The sequence below is a fragment of the Lygodium microphyllum genome, chromosome 19 (assembly GCF_053477565.2).
Source record: "Lygodium microphyllum isolate KBCC chromosome 19, Lygodium_microphyllum_v1.1.10, whole genome shotgun sequence".
Classification (NCBI taxonomy): Eukaryota; Viridiplantae; Streptophyta; class Polypodiopsida; order Schizaeales; family Lygodiaceae; genus Lygodium; species Lygodium microphyllum.
In genome coordinates this window covers 110,094,717-110,098,717 of record NC_141153.1, presented here as the reverse complement: position 1 = coordinate 110,098,717, position 4,001 = coordinate 110,094,717, and the positions used below count along the sequence as shown (strand labels likewise).

At 40.9% G+C, this 4,001-nt stretch overlaps 1 pseudogene; it reads right to left on the bottom strand.

Moving 5' to 3' along the window:
- Nucleotides 1-239: 239 nt before the first annotated feature.
- On the bottom strand, nt 240-1,121 carry LOC148020265 (ras-related protein RIC1 pseudogene; annotated as a pseudogene).
- Nucleotides 1,122-4,001: the final 2,880 nt, after the last annotated feature.

The following is a 4,001-nucleotide window of genomic DNA, read 5'->3' as shown; positions in this document are numbered from 1 at the left end:
TTTCTTTTCTAAAAAAGGAGAGATGCCCTTATCGTCAAATTAGGATGAGGAACAGGGATGTGTGGTGCATATGTAGTCCGTGTGGATTAAGGTGAGAAGAAAGATGAGAAGAAAATGAATGGGAGGTGATGAACCGATCGTGCATAATGGCAAGATGAAGTTAGATTTGGTGGGGCTTTGATATCTCGAATGGCCTTTTTTCAGTCTTGTTCTGGGTCTGAACATATCTCAATAATGCTTTAGGAGTAGCAACCACTTTTCTGTTTGCAGAGGCTGCCCTTACATTTGCACAAGCTTTGTCTTATTTGTGTTTGATGTTTGTTGGCTTGCCATCCTATTTTTTATTTATGTAGCCATTTTCATGAAGGCTTCTTCAACATTGCTTGCGTTTTTTGCAGCCATTGTCATGAAGGCTTCTTCAACATTGCTTGCATTTTTTGCACTTGTCTCTAGAAAAGGGATTCCTATCTCGTCAGCAAAAGCCTTGGCCGTTTGGTAATCAACAACTTTCTTGGCACTTTTGTTTCCCACCAGCAACTTGTTCACATTCTCACTAGCATAATGATCAATTTCATTCAACCACTGCTTTACATTGTTGAAGCTTTCCTGATCTATCACATCATAGACAATAATTATTCCATGTGCACCCCTGTAACAGCTACTTGTTATTGTTCTGAATCACTCTTGACCAAATCTGAAGCTTGATTGTTTTTCCATCAAGTTCTATAGTGCAAATTTTAAAATCAATACTAATGGTACTGATATAGCTCTCCAAATATGAATCATCTGCAAATCGAAGAAGCAAGCAAGATTTCCCAACTCCTGAATCACCTATTACCAAAATCTTGAAAAGATAGTCATGTTTAATGTTCATGGTTGCAGGCGGCAGCAAAACGCGTGCAGAATCCCAAAGAGCTCCCTCTCTCCAAATGGCGACAAACAAAATGCACAGACGAATGGAGAGACATCTTCTTTTGAATAAATCACAGCACCCTTCCAATAATCTTTCTTGCAAGCCTTGAGACCACTTCTTCTCTTGGCAAACACACCAATGAACAACTGCCTTCCAAGCACGCAAAATCTGCCATATCACAAGCAAGAGAAGCTGCAACTACACTTGCATAGCCTCCAAAACTACAAGAAATCCTCTCTTCACCTGGAAAATTAGCCTTCCATTCAACAAGAATGAGGTACACAAAATATGTCTTCATCATCTTCATCCTCACTCTCTTCCTCTTCCATAGTTAGAAGAAACAAGAAAAGTACAAGAGAGGCAAGAGAGCACGAGTTGTGCCAATGCAAGAGAGAGAAGTAAAGATACGTGCAAGAGGAAGATAAAGGAGAGAGAGAAGGAGGTTGCAAGCACCTCTCTCAACCCTCTTTTCCCCCAAAATCACACGACTCCTCATTCCCACTTCCTTTTTGTATTTTTTTAGAATATTTGTCTTACATGACTTTTTCTTGAAACCTTAGATCAAGAAGGTTTGACTATTGAAAATAAAACAACCTCTCAACCTTTCAAATTGGAAGAGTGACACACACACATCTCAAGGCCATGACTTTATAATTGTTAGTCATGCCTTTTACAATGCTTATCTTGAGATTTTGCAATGAAGTCACAAGGTTAAATTATCAAACTACATAAGATTTGTTGATGAAGATCATACTTCTGTGCCTAAATTTGCACAAATTTGGGGCTTATCAAGGACATTTATATCCTGGAATGTTTGAAATATATATAAGAGCGGAGTGTGTTCATATGTGCTTTATGTTAGAGCAACGCATCTTGGGCCAATCCCCGAGGTGTAGGAGAGCTGTAGTGCAGCCATGGCATTCAACTGGAGGGGTGCCTCCTTTATGGTTGTATTACGTTGGTGTACTACACCAAGATGTGTGGGATCTTCCTCTGAGGAGTAAGGAAAGGCAATCGTTGGACTACGTTCCACTACAAATGCGATATCTATAGTAGCAATTAGGGCAGTGTGTCCCTTAGATGCTCTTGGCCACGGAAGGCCATGTGCGATTGTCTTGTGAGTCTTAAAGAGGCACAGCTTGCCTATAGCCAGTGTTGGGCCCATTTTAGGCTATGACACATAGTGCATTTTTTGGGAGCCGCTAATAAGTGGCGGTTTTCGTACCTTGGTTAGTTGGAACCTATTCTTTAGTGTATGCCAAAAATTAGTGAGCTAGAATCACAAGACTGTCAAGCAAAGCTCCAAAAGCAAGAAAGGGCTAAACGAGCTAGATAGCGACGGCCTGAGATAAATAGAAGATATTCTCTGCAAAGGATTGGCCCAATATCTTTGCAAGGGCAAGGTCTTAATCACCCTATCTCAGCACACTGTCCATTAGGGGGAGGAAGCTCTAATCCTCCCCCCCTCCAATTAGTCCCTCCACTTCGAGTGGAGATATAGTATTGGTTGTTCGAACCCCTGTAGCGAATCCGATTGTTATCATGGTGGCACAACCTATTTCTATACCTGCTGGAACGGCGGTTTTTTGATCTTTGGGATTTCCTCTTCCCATCTTTAATGGGTTAGTAGAAGAAGACATAGAACTGCATATTAACAAATTCCAAAAGTTGATGTTCAACTATCAGATTCAAGATGAAGGACACTGAATGATGTCCTTCAATATGAATTTGAAAGGACGCGTCGCAATGTGGTATCATAGCCCAGATGCTGGAATCATAACCACAATCGATTTATTCTTTGCGGCCTTTCAAAGGGAGTTTGCCCCTAAAAGGGGAGGTCAATATTGGCTATGTGTTTTTAATGGTACACGTCAAGAACCTCACGAGAATGTCTATGGGTATGCCAAGAAACTGAATGAGGTTTTTCAAAAATTACAAGCATATATCCCTATTTTAGTTGTTATTGAGTTGCAATACTTTCTAAATGGGTTAGACTTTAACATTCAAGTGCAATTGAGTAGTGTCACTCTTGCCGACATTGATACGGCCATAACACGAGTAGAAGAGGTACAATCACAATTACAAGTGGCCTATGCCTCTAGGTCAAACTTGAATTCAAGTCTAGGGTTTGGAAATGCTTTAGCGCTGACAAAAAGAGGTCAAGGGATGCCCATGAGTCCTAATGGGAGAGGAAACATAATCCCGAATGTGCCCATGTTGCCAGCTCCTCCTAGTGTGACCATGCCAATGACGAGTCAAATAGCTCCACTGATTGTTGTAAGCCTAATGATAAATCCTACCACCATTCCAAGGAATCAATAGCGAGTCCCTAATCAAGTGGTTAAGCCAATACAATGACAAGTAGATGATCACGTATATGAGTCACATGCCTTGTGGACCATGCTATTGTGGACACAAGATCTTCTATCAACATTATGAGTTTGGAATTGATGGAGAGACAAGGATTAGAAATCAAAAAAGATACCTCCACAATCCTCCAAATGGTTGATGCAGTTTAAAAAAACCCAAAGGCTACATCACTAAAGTCCATGTGACCGTTGCCAATGTAGAATGCATTCTAGACTTTAGGATTATTAGGTTTGTAGGGCATCCTAGCTATCAAGTGTTGCTAGGTAGGCCATAGATCCTACAAGTAGATTGTCATGTTGATATACCCGTTGGTCGACTGATTTTTGGTTGAGGTGCTAGACGTGTAGCAGTAGATGCCTATCTTGAAACTCCCTAGAGTGAGAGAGTTCTTTTGTCTTCATCGGAGTTTGATACGCTAGATGTTCCATCTACTAGTGAGATGTCATCAAGTGCCAAATCCAATGAGAGGTCCACTACAAAGAATATCTACCAAGTGACTTCGAATGATCCAATAGAGGCTCAAGAGAGAATAAGGGATGCGGATGTAATCGAGCTCGACCTTGGTATAATGAATGATTCACGGCCAATCAAATTAGGGTCCATGCTTAGTGTTTGGAAGAAAGAAAGGACTATGTGTCCTTGATTCAAGAATTTTGTGATATTTTTGCTTGGAGTGATGGTGAGTTGAGAGGCATTCCTCCCAGCCTCTAGCTATTCA